Source organism: Neoarius graeffei, chromosome 1 (assembly GCF_027579695.1).
Source record: "Neoarius graeffei isolate fNeoGra1 chromosome 1, fNeoGra1.pri, whole genome shotgun sequence".
Lineage (NCBI taxonomy): Eukaryota > Metazoa > Chordata > Actinopteri > Siluriformes > Ariidae > Neoarius > Neoarius graeffei.
The window spans coordinates 79,236,056-79,255,710 of record NC_083569.1 but is presented as its reverse complement, the minus strand read 5'-3'; the positions used below and the strand labels follow the sequence as shown (position 1 = coordinate 79,255,710).

At 38.4% G+C, this 19,655-nt stretch overlaps 1 long non-coding RNA gene across 1 annotated transcript; it reads left to right on the top strand.

The window, feature by feature from the left end:
* Positions 1-15,158: 15,158 nt before the first annotated feature.
* LOC132888941 (uncharacterized) lies at positions 15,159-15,878 on the top strand. The gene is made up of 3 exons (XR_009654982.1): positions 15,159-15,219; positions 15,368-15,681; positions 15,779-15,878. It is a non-coding gene; the product is annotated as an uncharacterized LOC132888941 (long non-coding RNA).
* The last annotated feature ends 3,777 nt before the right edge of the window (positions 15,879-19,655 follow it).

Below are 19,655 nucleotides of genomic sequence, written 5' to 3'. Positions count from 1 at the left end.
TGCAAATTTCTTCAACGTTATCACGTAATTATTAAAATGGTTAACAGATGTATCGTAGGAGGGTGTAGCAGCACCAATCATGATGGGATTAGTACTCATCGTTTTCCGATGACCGGACAGTGAGAGAGAAATGGGAGCGCTTGGTCTACAGAGGCTGTGCACTGAAACTGTGCAAAGCTCTCGCATCCTGCTGGCGCTTCCGCAGGTGACGTCACGATTCTGGCTCCAGACTCCCTTGCGATTTTTCCAGACGCATTTTGTTATTTTATTTTTTTCTGCTGTCGACAAATGGCCTTGTGCAAAATTACCCTTCTGGATGTGTGTGTAAAGGGACATACTTTCATACAACCCCGATTCCAAAAAAGTTGGGACAAAGTACAAATTGTACATAAAAACGGAATGCAAAAATTTACAAATCTCAAAAAACTGATAGTGTATTCACAATAGAAAATAGACAACATATCAGATGTTGAAAGTGAGACCTTTTGAAATTTCATGCCAAATATTGGCTCATTTGAAATTTCATGACAGCAACACATCTCAAAAAAGTTGGGACAGGGGCAATAAGAGGCTGGAAAAGTTAAAGGTACAAAAAAGGAACAGCTGGAGGACCAAATTGCAACTCATTAGGTCAACTGGCAATAGGTCATTAACATGACTGGGTATAAAAAGAGCATCTTGGAGTGGCAGCAGCTCTCAGAAGTAAAGATGGGAAGAGGATCACCAATCCCCCTAATTCTGCGCCGACAAATAGTGGAGCAATATCAGAAAGGAGTTCGACAGTGTAAAACTGCAAAGAGTTTGAACATATCATCATCTACAGTGCATAATATCATCAAAAGATTCAGAGAATCTGGAAGAATCTCTGTGCATAAGGGTCAAGGCCGGAAAACCATACTGGGTGCCCGTGATCTTTGGGCACTTAGACGGCACTGCGTCACAATCAGGCATGCTTCTGTATTGGAAATCACAAATTGGGCTCAGGAATATTTCCAGAAAACATTATCTGTGAACACAATTCACTGTGCCATCCGCCGTTGCCAGCTAAAACTCTATAGTTCAAAGAAGAAGCCGTATCTAAACATGATCCAGAAGCGCAGACGTCTTCTCTGGGCCAAGGCTCATTTAAAATGGACTGTGGCAAAGTGGAAAACTGTTCTGTGGTCAGACGAATCAAAATTTGAAGTTCTTTATGGAAATCAGGGACGCCGTGTCATTTGGACTAAAGAGGAGAAGGACGACCCAAGTTGTTATCAGCGCTCAGTTCAGAAGCCTGCATCTCTGATGGTATGGGGTTGCATTAGTGCGTGTGGCATGGGCAGCTTACACATCTGGAAAGACACCATCAATGCTGAAAGGTATATCCAGGTTCTAGAGCAACATATGCTCCCATCCAGACGACGTCTCTTTCAGGGAAGTCCTTGCATTTTCCAACATGACAATACCAAACCACATACTGCATCAATTACAGCATCATGGCTGCGTAGAAGAAGGGTCCGGGTACTGAACTGGCCAGCCTGCAGTCCAGATCTTTCACCCATAGAAAACATTTGGCGCATCATAAAACGGAAGATACAACAAAAAAGACCTAAGACAGTTGAGCAACTAGAATCCTACATTAGACAAGAATGGGTTAACATTCCTATCCCTAAACTTGAGCAACTTGTCTCCTCAGTCCCCAGACATTTACAGACTGTTGTAAAGAGAAAAGGGGATGTCTCACAGTGGTAAACATGGCCTTGTCCCAACTTTTTTGAGATGTGTTGTTGTCATGAAATTTAAAATCACCTAATTTTTCTCTTTAAATGATACATTTTCTCAGTTTAAACATTTGATATGTCATCTATGTTCTATTCTGAATAAAATATGGAATTTTGAAACTTCCACATCATTGCATTCCATTTTTATTTACAATTTGTACTTTGTCCCAACTTTTTTGGAATCGGGGTTGTATAAAAAAATAAAAAAAAACTGAAATTGGTCCAGAATATGCACTTTAAGGCGCATATCACGGGTAAATTCAGGAACAAGATCAATGTAATTCTCCTATTTTATATTAAACTTTGAAGAAGAATATTGGTCAAATATCTGTAACATTCTGCATTCTCTGCAATTTTTTGACCTTGCACAATTCCAGAAAAATTCAGCTGAAATCAAGCCATTTGAGGCGAATTGGTCCACCTCTGAAAAAAACTGCCATTTGGATTTCCTGGCAAACATTAATTTTCGTGACGTCGCGTGTGGGACGCCTCCCTCTGAATCCTACGTCAGCACTGGTTTGTTTATGAGAAAACGATCTGGTGGTTTTCTGCAAATTTCTTCAACGTTATCACGTAATGATTAAAATGGTCAACAGATGTATCGTAGGAGTTTGTAGCAACACCAATCATGATGGGATTAGTAGTCATTGTTTCCCAAAAGACCGGACAGCGAGAGAGAAATGGGAGCGCTTGGGCTACACTGGCTGTGCACTGAAACTGCGCAAAGCTCACACAGCCTGCCGGCGCTTCCGCAGGTGACGTCACGATTCTGGCTCCAGACTCCCTTGGGATTTTTCCAGACACATTTTGTTATTTTATTGTTTTTTGCTCTAGACAGATGGCCTTGTGGAAAATTACCCTTCTGGATGAGTGTGTAAAGGGACATACTTTCATATATTTAAAAAAACGAAATTGGTCCAGAATATGCACTTTAAAGGTGCTGTGTGGAAGAATTGGCCCCTTGGTGAATTCCTACTCCACACTCCAAACAAATAGGGGGCAGTATATCACCAGAAAGTTGGGGTGTCCGCTATCATAAGAAAGAACACTATCATGGTCCCTCCTCCCCCTTCCCCCCCAATGCATCACTATCACAGACATATAATTATTACTCACTGAATATAGCAGAATGCTATTATGCAGCAAGGTGAAGCTCATATTACATGAAACTTACATCCATCTGTAACCGCTTATCCTGTGCAGGGTCGCGGGCAAGCTGGAGCCTATCCCAGCTGACTATGGGTGAGAGGCGGGGTACACTCTGGACAAGTCGCCAGGTCATCACAGGGCTGACACACAGAGACAAACAACCATTCACACACACATTCACACCTACGCTCCGTTAAGAGCCACCAATTAGCCTAACATGCATGTCTTTGGATTGTGGGGGAAACCGGAGCACCCGGAGGAAACCCACACAGACACGGGGAGAACATGCAAACTCCACACAGAAAGGCCCCCGGCAGCCACTGGGTCAAACCCAGGACCTTCTTGCTGTGAGGTGACAGCGCGAACCACTACATGAAACTTGATTGTTCCAAAGATGCTAGTTGCTTGTCTATGCACTGTTTTTGATAATCTAGAAAATCATTATTCCAGTCTGAATAAAACCCTACATCCATCTCCACACTCATAACTCTTGTTTGAGTAATGTGTTTGATTATAGGCTAATTTCTGATTATATAAAATAATTTGTTGCTAACTGTTGTATATCTTCTGCTCCTTTATCTGACCACTGTTTGAAGTGTTTAACTCTGAAACCTAGTAATGCCTACAAACGAAACAAGGGCTATTGGAAGTTCAATGCCAGCTTGTTACATTCTGAGATCTACTGTCAAGGGGTTCAAAATATTATTGCTGATGTTTCTGAAGATGCCAGCCTTTCTTCTTGTATCTCCAAATCAGAATTTCTGAAATTTAGAAAAAGAAAATTTTCGAGGGAGAGAGAAACTTATTTTTGCAAATTAGAGAAAAACCTTCAGGAGAAAAATATCGGAACATTGATCATTAATGATAATGAATGCTCAGACCCAAAGAAAATAGCCAAAGAAACACACTGTTTTTTATTAAGTCATACTCTTCTAGTTTCTCTTCTGATTCAGCAGAAGTCTTTTTTGGTAGAATAAAGACTTCATTCCTCAAATAAATGAGGATTTCAGAAATGACTGTGAGGCACAAATCACATTTGAGGAGCTTGAGAGAGCATTGCATTGGCTGACTCCAGACCGCTCCCCTGGCCCAGATGGCCTTACAGCACATTTTTATCAACACTTTCAGGATCATATCAAAGCCCTTTTTGAAATACTAAAAGAATCTACAGAAAATGTATCACTTCCACCAACTATGATTTAAGGTGTCATAGTTCTTATACTAAAACCAGATAAAGATCCAAAAATAGATAACTGGAGACCAATAACACTCCTTAATAATGATTGCAAACTACTAACAAACACACATTCTCCAACCGTCTCAAAAAAAGGACTCTCTCAAATAATAAGTGATACCCAATCAGGTTTTATGAGAGGTAGATCAATACATGATGTGTGCCAAGTTCTGGACCTTCTTCAATATAGTGATTATATTGATGATGATGATGATGATGATGGCTTTATTCTTTTTCTGGATTTCTATAAAGCTTTCGACATGGTAGATCATCCTGTTATTGTAAAGTCATTGGAACTCTGTGGTTTCAGAGAGAACTTTAGGACTGTAATCAAATCCTTTTACCATGGCACTAAGAGCTCAATATTGTTATCAGACGGCACCTCCAATCATTTCACAATTAACAGAGGTATAAAACAAGGCTGCCCAATTTCACCATCACTCGTTTTAAATGAAGCAGAAATGCTGTCAATTCTTGTCAAAACATCAGACATTAAACAGTTAGATGTTTTTGAGAACCAAATAGTCATAAATCAACTAGCAGATGACACTACTTTATTTATTTTGTTAAAGTTTGATCATGTTCCAAAGGCTATTCAGATTATAGATTTATTTTCTAAAGCATCAGGTTTACAGTTGAACAATTGTAATATTGTATTTATCTAATCAGTGTGAATTACGAGCTTTACATAACTGCCACCTTGTAGCAGCAAATGGTATTACCATCAAAACCTCAATCAAGTACTTAGGCGTGCACATTACACAGGATACTACAATAAGTGATACTGTGAATAAGATAAACTATACTTTACTGTCCCAAAAGGGAAATTCATCTTGGGCTCCAGTCACAGCATCACAGACTTACAGTAGCTTGCACACTACATAACACCACATAAATACGAACATGTGCTTCACTGCATCATACACAACACAGACGGAGACACAACATAATTGCAACTCAACAAAATGAGCACAGCACAGAGCGTGGGAGGGAAAAGTAAACAACAGCAGTCAAGGCTACAATAAGCCCAATATATAGGTTGAATAAATACTGAATAATGAAAAATACACTGCTATTTGTTACTGTTTAACATCTTCATGGCAGCTGGAATGAATGAGCTCTTATATTTATTTAATCTGCAGTTTGGCATCCTGAATCGTCTACTTGAGGGTAGCATCACAAATTCCTGATTCAGGATGTGAGTCGGGTCGTCCAGAATCTTTAGTGCCTCCCTGAGCACTCACTTTTCATACAGTGACTGCAGGTAACACTGATCTTGATGTCCTACAATTTTCAAAGCTGTTTTAACTCTGGCCACCACCAAATAGATCATCCACCAAAATATTCCCATTTTACCTGGAAAATGAAAATATGCCATCATTATTAGAACAATTTATATACAAGTGCATCCTTATATCATCAACGATATCTGATGACTAGGTTTAGTTTTGAACGAGTATTTTGCAAAAAAAGTTTTCAAAGGAAACTTCTCACTTTTTCCTACCTACCCTAGAAAATTTGTCATAATCTTTTGGGATAAACAATTTTTTTTCCTCTACCTACCTACCCTATTTTGAAAACCCAGGAAACAGGAAACACATATTATTTTGTTTGGCCTTATGCAAATTAGGCGCTGACGTCATTTAGCGACTTCTAGCGAATTTAAAGGAACAGTCCACTGTATTTCCATAATGAAATATGCTCTTATCTGAATTGAGACGAGCTGCTCCGTCCCTCTCCGAGCTTTGCGCGACCTCCCAGTCAGTCAGACACAGTCAGACGCGCTGTCACTCCTGTTAGCAATGTAGCTAGGCTCAGTATGGCCAACGGTATTTTTTGGGGCTGTAGTTAGATGCGACCAAACTCTTCCGCGTTTTTCCTGTTTACATAGGTTTATATGACCAGTGATATGAAACAAGTTCAGTTACACAAATTGAAACGTGGCAATTTTCTATGCTATGGAAAGTCAGCACTATAATGACAGGCGTACTAACACCTTCTGCGCGCTTCGGCAGTGCATTGATACGGAGCTCAGATATGGTCGCGGAGTTTGCATGTTCTCCCTGTGTCCGCGTGGGTTTCCTCCGGGTGCTCCGGTTTCCCCCACAGTCCAAAGACATGCAGGTTAGGTTAACTGGTGACTCTAAATTGACCGTGGGTGTGAATGTGAGTGTGAATGGTTGTCTGTGTCTATGTGTCAGCCCTGTGATGACCTGGCGACTTGTCCAGGGTGTACCCCGCCTTTCGCCCGTAGACAGCTGGGATAGGCTCCAGCTTGCCTGCCACCCTGTAGAAGGATAAAGTGGCTAGAGATAATGAGATGAGATGAGTTTGGTCGCATCTAACTACAGCCCCCAAAAATACCGTTGGCCATACTGAGCCTAGCTACATTGCTAACAGGAGTGACAGCGTGTCTGACTGCGTCTGACTGACTGGGAGGTCACGCAAAGCTCGGAGAGGTACGGAGCAGCTCGTCTCAATTCAGATAAGAGCATATTTCATTATGGAAATACGGTGGACTGTTCCTTTAAGGGCAGCCAATAGCGACTTTCCTTACTGAGGAGTTGGCAACACTGGCTGTAGGCAGGTGTAGTCTTTCCCAGGCAGCAAGCGACAACGTCCGAATGACAACTTGTTGCACACACTAGCAGCGTTTCAGATAAATCCTCAGGGTTCTGTGTTGAAACGATGAGTCACAGCCGATAGCGTTAGCTGGATTAGCTATACAGCGGCTAAGAGTCCATTCACTTTTACGAACGAATGCTAGTAACACACTCTGAACTAGCTTACAAGCTAGCTAAACACGTGCACAACTTACAAAAGAAACTTCGAGGAGAAATGTCTCTAGCTGCTCACAAACCAGGTGGAGATCAAGTATTCAGTTTAGAATGTCGAGCAGACAGTCTGAAAACTACACACTTTCTCAATGCACTTTACACACTCGCTGTGATGTGACTCCACCATCTCTCATCCGTGCCATCTGTCTCGCTCCCCAAAATTAACACACACTCCTCTCTCTCTCTTCCTGTCTGTACCTTAAATCACACACCTTCAACCAATGAACGACCCCTTATTATCCTTATTCTCAATCAGTACTTCCTCCTTTCACCATGAACTTTTCAAAATAAAAGGAAATATTTAACAATCTACATTTGTATCTTTTAAACCTTTTTAAACTTATTACACTTTTAATCCTTTTATCAAATTATTTTAACCTTTATGAAGTACCCTTTTAAACCATTTTCATCACAGTTTTAACCAAAAAGTAACATATTTACAAATATGCTTTCTATTTTAGCATCTATTTATTTTAATGTGTGGGGATTTTAACAGGGTTACGTAATACTAACATTCAGGTTAAACGTAGAAAATATAGTCACACTTCCACAGTCTGAAGTTACCTCAGATCATTATCTCATCTCATTCAAACTATGTCTGAGTAATAATATATGCACCTCACCACGCTACTGTATTAAACGTACATTCACGTCAACTACTGCACAGAGCTTTATAAATGATCTCCCAGAGTTATCAACTTTGACTGGGTCACTGTCAGCCCCTGCAGAACTCGATCAGGCAACTGAATGCTTAGAGTCAACGTTCCGCCATACTTTAGATAATGTAACTCCTCTTAAAAGGAAAATGATCAGAGAGAAAAAATTAGCATCCTGGCATAATGATGACACTCGCACTTTAAAGCAGACCACTCAAAAATTGGAACGTAAATGGTGTCAAACAAAATTGGTAGCGTTCAAATTAGCTTGGAAGGAGAGCTTCCTGAAGTATAGAAAAGCTCTTAGTGCTGCGAGATCAACATATCTCTCCTCCCTAATAGAAGATAACAAAAATGGGGGCGTCGTGGCTCAGGTGGTTAAGGCGCCATACCATGAATGCGGGCGACCCAGGTTCGATTCCGGCCCGAGGTCATTTCCCGATCCCTTCCCGTCTCTCTCTCTCCCGCTCATTTCCTGTCTCTACACTGTCCTATCCAATAAAGGTGCAAAAAGCCCAAAAAAATATCTTAAAAAAAAAAAAAAAAAAAAAGAAGATAACAAAAATAATCCTAGATTCCTATTTAATACTGTGGCAAAATTAACCAGGAATAAGTTCACTATAGACACATGCACACCTGCAGTATGTAGTAGCAACGACTTCATTAATTTTTTAATGACAAAATTGAAAATATCTGACAAAAAATTCAAACTACTAATTTAAGGTCAGACAATGTAAGTGACCCTGTAGTTAACAATATAACTGTATCAGATCAGCAATTAGAATATTTTACTCACCTTAGAGAAATGAAATTACTTTCATTAATCTTTGCATCAAAGCCTCAACTTGTGTACTAGATCCCTTATCTACACGTCTATTCAAACAGATAATACCTGAAGTAATTGGACCGCTTCTAAAAATAATAAATTCTTATCTTTGGATCGGCTATGTACCCAAATCCTTTAAACTAGCAGTTATCAAACCCCTGATTAAAAAACCTGACCTTGATCCCTGTCAGCTGTCCAATTATCGGCCAATATCAAACCTCCCCTTTATCGCCAAGATCCTTGAAAAAGCTGTGGCACAGCAGTTATGCTCATATTTACATAGGAATAACATCCATGAAACGTATCAGTCAAGAATCAGACATCATCATAGCACAGAGACAGCTCTGGTTAAAGTAGTAAACGACCTACTGTTGGCTTCTGATCACAGCTGTGTCTTGCTGCTTGTGTTGCTTGACCTTAGTGCAACATTTGATACCATTGATCATTCCATTCTTCTGGGTAGACTAGAAAATGTTGTGGGAGTTAAGGGAACGGTCCTCTCCTGGCTCAGGTCTTATTTAACTTATTTAATCAGTATGTTGATGTAAATCATGATTTCTCTAGACATACTGAGGTAAAGTTTGGTGTTCTGCAAGGTTCTGTCTTGGGTCCACTGATTTTTTTCTTTATATATGTTACCTTTGGGTGATATTATTTGTAAACACTGTATTAATTTCCTCCATTATGCTGATGACACACAGTTATATGTTTCTGCAAGACCAGATGAGAGACACCAGCTTAATAGACTTGGGGGCAGCCAATAGTGACTTTCCTTACTGAGGAGTTGGCAACATTGGCAGGTGTAGCCTTTCCCAGGCAGCAAGCGACAACGTCCGAATGACGACTTGTTGCACACACTAGCAGCGTTTCAGATAAATCCTCAGGGTTCTGTGTTGAAACGATGAGTCATAGCCGATAGCGTTAGCTGGATTAGCTAGACAGCGGCTAAGAGTCCATTCGCTTTTATGAACAAATGCTAGTAACACACTCTGAACTAGCTTACAAGCTAGCTAAACAGGTGCACAACTTACAAAAGAAACTTCGAGTAGAAATGTCTCTAGCTGCTCACAAACCAGGTGGAGATCAAGTATTCAGTTTAGAATGTCGAGCAGACTGAAACTTCTCATAGATATCATTGGCCACTAGGAATGATTGGATCTGAATAAAAACCACTTTCTCTAAAATTTTGAACAAAAATGGCAGTTTAGAGACAGGCCTGAAGTTAGACAGCACAGAGGGATCCAGATTTTTCTTTTTGATAAGAGGCTGCACAACAGCATGCTTGAGAGCAACTGGAACACATCCGGTGCTAAGACAGGAATTAATAAATAAAAGTATATCAGAGCCCAGGGCGGCACGGTGGTGTAGTGGTTAGCACTGTTGCCTCACAGCAAGAAGGTCTGGGTTCAGGCCCCGTGGCCAGCGAGGGCCTTTCTGTGTGAAGTTTGCATGTTCTCCCCATATCCATGTGGGTTTCCTCCGGGTGCTCCGGTTTCCCCCACAGTCCAAAGACATGCAGGTTAGGTTAACTGGTGACTCTAAATTGACCGTAGGTGTGAATGTGAGTGTGAATGGTTGTCTGTGTCTATGTGTCAGCCCTGTGATGACCTGGCGACTTGTCCAGGGTGTACCCCGCCTTTCGCCCGTAGTCAGCTGGGATAGGCTCCAGCTTGCCTGAGACCCTGTAGAACAGGATAAAGCGGCTTGAGATGATGAGATGAGATGAGATGAGATATCAGAGCCCACCATACTGAATACCTCTTTAAAAAGATGAGAGGGAATGCTGTCTGAAGAACAGTTTGTAGGTCGCAAATGCTGAACTACATTGGCCAGTAAAGGGAGGGATACAGGTTTAAACTGATCAAAAACAGCATGTAAAAGAGGAACGGTGAGATCAGAGCTAGGGCCTGCAGAAGAGATTAGATTAGATTAGATTAGATTAGATTAGATTAGATTAGATTAGATTAGATTAGATTAGATAAAACTTTATTGATCCCTCTGGGCGGGTTCCCTCAGGGAACTTAAGATTCCAGCAGCATCAATCCAGATAAACCAAGAAAATAAATAGAGAAAACTTCTAGATAAATTAAAATAAATTATTTACATATACAAATATAAAAAGAATAAGATATGGGGAAGGGGGGGGGGAAGCAGGTGGCCTAAGAGCAGAGATTTTTTTCAATAAAAAAATTTGAGAAAACTCTCACAAAGAGTAAGCGAGGGTACAACTGGAGACTTATCACAAGGGTTTACAAGAAAATTAAAAATGTTAAAAAGAACTTGGGGCTTACCCAGTGGGCACACAACATTGCCTTGACGTTGTAGTGACATTGTATTTAAGTCGCGACGTCGTGCAAAGAGAATCCGACGAGAATGCGACATAATGATGTTGCATGTGTTTCTTACTGACGTCGGTTCGAAGTTGTTTAGACGTCGTGATTCAGTCATTTTGTGCATATTTGAATTTTTGTTAGATTTTGGCAAGAATCTCATCTTAAACTTAGAATTTAAATTCCGATTGTAATATAACATTTATTTATCCATAATTAATAATCTGATACCGTGACTGAAACACTGCCACCTATCGACTTTCAGCATAATCGATCGAGCTGATCGCTACATCCGGGGATTTTTCTACCGCGTTTTTCTCCATTTTTGAGAAGCAGTGTGTTCAATTGAAGATTCTAGCTAAGATATGATACGATATGTATTGCTTGTTTAACACAAATCTAATTCTAAATATGTAGATCTTTCAGTCTATTACCAGTTTTCCCTCCGAAAAACACATTTCAAAATTAACCACGCAGGAGACAAAGCGTGCAGTGAACATATTCAAGTCATAACGTTGACGGTTAGACCGCGGCCATATTGTAAAGCATTAGATTCTAAATGTACAAAACGTGGACTAAAATGTAATGGTGACTGTCGACTGGTGTTCAAACAGCTTAATATGTATGTGGAGGATAGCGCACCAACTAGTTATCAAATTTGACGACTGATTAAACGCTGATCATTAACACATAGTCCCTAATTGGAGCATCGGGCTACGGCTCATAATCTGCTGAATACGCAAGCGTGCATTCTCATACACGGCCACAGGAGACCATTCGCCAGTTAACCAGGAGCACATGAACAGCGTAGAGATTAGAGATGGGATTTATGGCTCTTTGATGGGATCCGCATCTTTGTGATCCGTTCTTTGAAAAGAGCCGTTCAAAAGACTGGCTCATTTGGCTCTTTTTAAATATTTATTCAGTTTTAAGAAGACAGCGTCTAAAGAAGCCAGATCCCTCTGCTTAGACAGTGACATCAATATTTCTGGACATACCTTTTATATAAAGCAACCTAGACTTACATTATTGTAACCCCTAAACGCTCATAAATAACCATTAAAAAACAATGAGGGCTTCAATGAATGTCCATGCAGAACGGCTTTTCTGTAAAAAAAAAAAAAAGAACCCACTCAAGAACATAGTTATCAAGAACGCAAGAATATTTTATAAAAAAAATACTTGTTTTACAAAAATATTTAAGTCTGAGATACAAAATAGATACAACTACAATAAATATAACACGAGAACTAGTTATCACACAAGAACATTTTAATAGAAAAAACCAAACTTTCTATATTAAAAATATTGAAATTGTAACAAAAATAGATACTAAACAGTCAGATAAATAAAGTTATAACAAGAACACAAGATTATTTTAATAGGAAAAAACAAACTATTAATGCAAAAAATATATTATTATTAGAAAAATAGATACAACTAGACAAACAGATAAATAAATAAAATACACAAAAATAGAACAAACAAAATGACAATAGAATAAATTAAATGAACGTCCGTGCAAAGTAGTTTTCCCACAACATTATCATTAATGTCACACAACAAAACTATCTGAAACACAGTACAGAAAAAGAACGACAGAAAGAACGGCTCCCCCAGCTCGAGACTCGGTTCTCATCGTTCATGCCTAGGAGCCGTTCAAAAGAATCGGTTCGTTCGCGAACGTCACAACACTAGAACAGCGGCGTTTGGCTCAAGACCCGAGCTAATTAACACCATGTGCCTTTGTGAAGCTCCTGCTAGGCATAGTGTGCTGCGCTCTGGGGAGTCCGCTTACCGAGCGCCAACACGGGGCTCATTGATAGATAGCAGCGGACTTCCCGGAGCGCAGCACATTATGCCTCGCAAAGGCTTTACAAACGCGCATGCGTGGTGTTAGATATCTAATCATGATCAGCTTTCAAACATTCATCAAATTTCATTCACAGCTTGTTCGCGATCCTCCACTTAAAGTTATATTGGTGTAAGTAAAAAAAACCCTGTAAGTTAATTATCTCTTTCTAATGCTAAATTATTGTTAGTCTGGTTAATCTCTATCTAATCTTTGTTTAAGGATATTTTGTGTGTGTGTGTGTGTGTGTGTAGTCTGTAACAGTAACTTATATATATATATATATATATATATATATATATATATATATATATATACTCTATAAATATATATCGCCTCCCAGATGTCCTCTAAATCTGCTAAAACAAACACTACTGTTTAAATGTTTGAATGCAATCAGTGATTCATAAGCAGGCAACTTATTCTTAAGAGTTTATCAGTCTTAAACAGTACACGACTACCAATTTTTAAAAGTGTCAGCCATGTCACAAATTCCTTTAATATGCAAATTGAGAGCAACACATGGCTTGGAGTAGAAAATGGCAAGAAATGTGTGATATAGATCTAGTTAGATAGAGAACACCTATTATAAACAGTGCCTTGATATTTTAAAGGAATTGGTTATATTATCCAACCTTGTCTGTATTAGATCCACCAAATAATTTCTTTTGCTGAAAATGTTAGAAGTCTTAACACTGGATATGATCTCTTGTGTTTTGTTTTTGTTGGAAAGATATGCACTATAATTATAAATACATTTTGATGATTTTAGTGCCTGTTGTTGAGGATCATCCCGCTACTGTGATATTACATACAGCCGCACATACACACACACACACACACACACACACACACACACACACACCTCTACACGCGTCGGACAGGCAGTCATCGCCCTGCGCTTTCACACGAATACAGACAAACCAGGCTGATTGAGGATACACCCGGTACGTAAGTCTTGATAAATAATAACTAATACTAGTTACAGAAATTAGATATTATATCACATGAAGGCAGATCAAATCTGATATTTTATTTGTAAATTATGACAAATTTTAATGCAAGAAGACATATCATATGAGCACTACTAGATTTTATAAAAAGTAAACACTTGATGCTATACAGTGGAAAGCCACTCACATGAACATTTAAACATCACAATAGATTACAAGTGGTGCTTCTAAAAATGTACGTTTTTCACAATGACAGTTTTACAGAAGCCAAACGTTTTTGAAGACCTGTTCTGAATATGATCTCGTGTGTTTTGTTTGTGTTGGAAAGATATGCGCTGTAATTATAAATACATTTTGATTATTTTAGTTCCTGTTGTTGAGGATCATCTCACTACGGTGATATTACATACAGTAATGCCATCCACTTGGGTGCAGGGGAGTGAAGTTCTTTGGCCAAGATCAGCCAACAGCAGTCACTTGATCAAGGAACAAAAAGAGCCGGGGAAATCGTGGTTCAGGTTTCCTTTGATAAAGGTCAAGTTTACCTCAGATAATTGAATATATTTAGCAAATATCTTTATAGATGATCATATATTACTCTGTTATTGACGATGATCCATTTGATTGCCTTTATCACTGTTTGAAGTCATAATGGGTGGGTGGGTGTGTATATATATATGTGTGTGTGTGTGTGTGTGTGTGTGTGTATATATATATATATATATATATATATATATATATATATATATATATATATATATAATTTTATGTATGCAGCTTAATCAGTAAGTTATTTAACAAAAATCTATATATTATACAGTAATTTATACAAATTGTTTTTGAATATTAAACCATGAACCATCAATTAAAAATTACAGATAACATGCAAGAATGTCAGCAGGATTACATCTTGACAGCTGACAGCAATAAGCGAAAAAGATATCCCACAAAGGATGATGACTTCGAATATGAATGTAAGTTATAGAAAATATCACTGCAATGTTTTGAAATGATATATGGCAAGATAATTGGCACATTTTTCTATTAGGTAGTATGTATAGAAATCAAACTTGCTAAATATATATGTTCTTCATTGTATAAAACTGAATCCTTGGACACACATTTTTGTCAGCCATTATCAATCAATGATCGATAATCACTAGACAACTAAGGGACATATACATTTGGATTACCACAAATTTTTTGTAGATATTAGATTACAGACTTAAATTCTAATATTTAGTTAACATGGCTTTCCTTCATTGTAAGTGATTCCATTTTTTTTTTCAATTTATTTAGTAATTGAAAAATAAATATATTTTCTTGTTGAAGGTGGTGCAGTTTGTGACAGAACGGATCACCATAGTTTGGAATCAAGTGGTATGAATTCTTATTCTTACATGTAATCACTGTCCGGCTTTACTTTGATGTATTCTAATGCATTTTTGTCAGAAAAATTGAATCCATATTTCTCTTTGGCAGGTTGTTTTCAGAAAGTTTTCATTTCAGAATTATATAATCATGATAATGGCATATTTTGATTTGTCTACTCTAACTTGCAGATGAAACAACGCTAGCTGTGATCAAGAAGAAGAGGCGCCGAATTCAACCTTCACCTTGTGGTATGCTATTCATTTTAATAGTGTATTTGAACGGTAATTTCATAGATATTAGAATACAATGTTTGTTATTTCATATTAGTTAGAATTGTACTTGTGAACATTATCGTAGCTTACTGAGATGTATTTTCTATCTGTTTGTGTCGTATAGAGAGTGATGATGATGATGATGATGATGATATAACTGGCAAATTTCCTCCTGACCACATGACAAGTTCTGCAGAATCGCCAGCGTCAGGAGCGCCCAGGAACTCAAGAAGTCGCTCCCCGTTACCGAGGGTGTCCAGGGTCATGGAAAATTGCACCCCAGCAGCTAGGGCGTCCAGGGACGAGAGGCACACTCCTACACCAAGGGCATCCAGGGATGACAGGTGCACCCTGGCCCATACGTCATGGGACACGCCCACTCCCAGCACCTCAAGAACGCAGGAAACTCCGGATATATATATCCCATGAGTGTAGCTAGTAAGTGACTGTGTGATTCATTTATATTTGTTACATAGTAATTGTTCAGTATATTTTCATATATGTAATACAATTTCCATTTGCATACAATACACAGAGTTCCAGAAAAAAGTCATTCAGCTGCTGGTACAAATCCGCAATGGTGTGAACAATATAGCCTGCCAGCAGTCTGAATCTTCCCATCAGAACATAGAGCCCCCCATGACATTTGATACATGTGACACTCTGGCTGATCTGGAAATACTGGAAGAGCAGTTACGTGATCGCACCATGAAAGACAATTTGGTGAGTATATTAAAAATATATTTTTATGTTTATAAATCAAAACGATTGAATAATGTTTTAGAAATTGATCCCATGGATATTAATACATGTAATTGAGGAACAGGTATATATAGATTCATTGTATGATAAATTATTTTTCATTAACTTCAGTTTCGCCTGTTATCGCGTGTTGGTGGAGCAAAAATCAGCATCAATGTGCAAGCAATATTGAACAGGTAAGAGAGTGAATAATTTATTTTTCACTCTAATTGAAAAATTCTAAGAAAGAAAAGCGATCATGAAAAGGATGGTACTTTATGACCTTGGATAAATCTTTGTATGTGTTATTCTTGCTCTCAGTGATCAGTAATTTTCAGGGTTTGTGAAATGCAAAATGGCATTTGTGAATCATGATTTTAACCGTGAAATAAAAATTACTGGTACTTGAATTATGATATGAAACATGTTATATTTGATTCATGACTTGAATGGTATGGACCAAGTCAGTGAAAATATTAAGAAACACCACCATACCCCTCACATGATTCAAAATTAATTTTTAAGAAATGCTTATTTAATTAATGTATTTATTTTTAGGGTGTTGTCCAACGAGGTCATGTCTCTCTTTAATCTGAAAGGCAACAAGGGAAAAATGGCTTTTATTGACCTGAATCTTTACAAAGTTGTGCGAGATATGTAATATACGTTTTGTAGCATTGTGATATTGAATTGTTTTGTCTTTAATTATGACAGCTAGTTTTGTTACATTTGTTTTATATTGCATGCAGGGGACATGATAATGACTAGTCAAAACAAATTAGTGATGAATAGGCTTTTTTGACACCCTTATGTGTCGAAAGCATAGGCTGGTGTACTCTTAATTATGTGTTAAGTACTGAGCCAAACGTGAGCTACAATTAATAATGAAAATTTTGCTGATATAGGAAAGTCTAAAATGTATAGATGGTGTATGTTTCATTTCATCCAGATACTTACTATTTGTAGCAGTGAAGCATCCTATTGATTTTTAAGTCACTCTTTTTTTAAGATCATGGTCATATGAGTTGAAATGCTTTTTTTTTCACAATTTTCTGTTTCTAGATAACTAGAAAGCTAATGAATGGATTTCAAAATATGTTATTTCATAAATTTGTTACCCACTTTGTCTTTTAATTTATGGTCAAATGGGAACATATGTTTTGTTTTAAAAGAGATTATTTCATGTGAAATGATGCATTAAACTGTTTTAATGAGTCATGTAATGGGAATATTTCGGGCAACATTTTAATTTTCCATTATCAATATTATCATTATTCAAAGTTGACTAAAAAATTTTCATGACTAAATCATAATAGGCTGAATTCTCTTATGATCATTAACAGTTGGCAAAAAAAACTTCCAAATTAAATTATTTATTAACCTTTTTTTTACAATTAATAATTGTAATTACCTCTACTTGATACTGTTATATAATTTACTGATTTTGTTTCAGTTGAATATGAAATCTTGATATGTTCTTCTCAACTTTATCATCTTTCACAGACAGTGTCCTGGCTACACACAAACAGGTGCCACTGAAGCAGAGGTGTGTTCGTGCATCAGTTCCCACCTCAAATATGCACCAAACAGGCGAGGAGGTGGAGGCCGCAGGCGAGGTGGGGAAGTGGAGGCCGAAAGCCATGATTGATATGTAAAGAACAGAATAAAAATATTTCAGTAGAAAAAAAATATTGATGTGTTTTATTTACCCATAACTATATAGATGTTCTTTAATTTCAAGCGAAAGATGAATCACACTGCTCGAACAAGACAGAAGCCATAGTCACGTGTTACAGATGCAAAGATTCAGAACATGCTGAACATATTATATGTGTTTAATATTCACATTCTCTCAGCGTTCGGTGTGATTTGAGGAAATAAAATTTAACATTGTCTTAATGTTGGTATTATGTTGTTATAACGTTGCCACAACGTTGGGGCTTGTTGAAAATCAACCTCCATCCAACCAGATTTAGACGTCATGGTACAACTAAGAAACAACGTTGACACAACTAGCAAACAACATTAGCACAACATCATTACAACATTGTTACAACATTGCCACAACTAACAACATTGTCACAACATCATTACAACGTTGTTACAACATTGTATAACAAACAACGTAGGCACACCATCATTACAATGTTGTAATAACATTGCCACAACTAACAACATTGGCACAACTAGCAAACAACATTGTCACAACATCATTACAATGTTGTTACAACATTGCCACAACATTGTGATGATGTAGCCACAACGTTGGGGCTTGTTGCAAATCAACCTCCAGCTAACCAAATTTAGACGTCAGGGTACAACTAAGAAACAACGTTGTCATAACATTGTGTGCCCACTGGGTATAACTATTACAAGAAACAAAGACTGGAGAAATAATCCATTTTAGCAGCCTTAACAGCACTCTGGTAGACAGACAGGCTTTCACGAAGAGCTTCTTTAGAGACATGGAGCTTATCTTTTTTCCACTTTCTCTCAGCGCGCCGACATGAGCGCCTGAGAGCGCGTGCGGAGTTGTTAAGCCGCGGTTCTGTAAGCGCTTTTCTGCGCATTATTCTAAAACAGGGGTCATCAAACTATGGCCCGCAGGCCAACTACGGCCCGCCACCCCCCTTTGACCGGCCCCCCAGCCCCTCTGTCCCCCACCACTTGAACCGGCCCTATGAGGCAATCCCCAAAAGTGGTCATGGCCTATTTTTTTTAAATTGCTTTTTGGCAAATAATAACATGTCTGCATCTTGTATTTGGTTGATTTTATCAATTAAAATTGATATTTAGTTATAAAATGAACTATTCATATTTTCTGAATTTTTGTCATATGCTCGCGATCAAGCAGTGACAGGCAGCGCACACGCAGAAAACTGTCAGTGTTCAGGACAGCAAAATGGCTAGCGGTCAGCGAAAAGCTGACAGAGAGTGCAGAGTTTTTAAAGAACAGTGGACCACTGATTATTTTTTCGTTCAGTGTGAGGACCGTGCAGTTTGTCTTGTATGTAAAGAAAGTGTGTCGGTTTTCAAAGAATATAATCTGCGTCGTCACTACGAAACCCGCCACAAACAGTATGCTAGTTTGCGAGGGCAAACAAGAGAAGGCAGGATTCGGAGGATGAAATGCGGACTGGCTGCACAACAGAATGTATTCCTTCGCCAAACCCAGATCAACCAGGCTGCTGTCCGAGCTAGCTATAAGGTAGCTCACCTACTAGCTACCCATGGAAAGCCGTTTACTGATGGGGACTTTGTTAAAGTATGCATGCTTGCTATGGCCGAGGAGGCGTGTCCCGACAAGAAGGATGCGCTCAATGCGGTGAGTCTCTCCGCACCTACTATGACCAGGCGAACTGAAGATTCGGGGGACAACGTGTATGACCAGCTGAATGAGAAAGCGTCAGAATTCGAGTTTTTTGCTTTGGCCATGGATGAGAGCAATAACGTGCAAGACAGAGCACAACTACTGTGATCTATTGATCTATTGCTCATATTATTATAATTTCACTGTTTATGTATTTATTTTATAGGCCTATTTATTTGACCTTTATTAAGTGCTGCACACAATTATTATTAATAATATCAACAGGCCTACCTACAATTTATAATTTTCCACTCACCTTTGCCAGTGTCAATCACCTCAACTAGGCAGATGTTTCTTACCT